This window comes from Bison bison, unplaced genomic scaffold (genome assembly GCF_000754665.1).
Source record: "Bison bison bison isolate TAMUID 2011002044 unplaced genomic scaffold, Bison_UMD1.0 scf7180017864503, whole genome shotgun sequence".
NCBI lineage: Eukaryota > Metazoa > Chordata > Mammalia > Artiodactyla > Bovidae > Bison > Bison bison.
Genome location: NW_011495061.1, coordinates 5,392,182 through 5,392,509, shown reverse-complemented (window position 1 = coordinate 5,392,509; position 328 = coordinate 5,392,182).

The window sequence follows — 328 nt, the reverse complement described above, 5'->3', positions numbered from 1 at the left end:
TCATTTTTCCTTTGTGTGGGTCACCTTCCCACCTTCTCTGGATCACCTTCACGGTGCTTTGTGTTGGGCAGCTGGGTGAGGGCTGTGACAGTCTCAAACCTGATTGACATCTTTCCCCAAGACCAGTGGGAAACCACAAATACAAAGCAGAAATATAGTTTAGTGCTTGGCTTCCCTTGTATCAGTGTTGTTCCCACTTGTAGCCTGCTGGGCCAGGGGATCTTAGTGATGTGGTAGAGAGTCACATGCTCCCTTCCCACTGCTGAGAACCCTGCATGCCTTTAGGCACCTGAGAAGGGAGCATGTGACTCTCTACCACATCACTAAG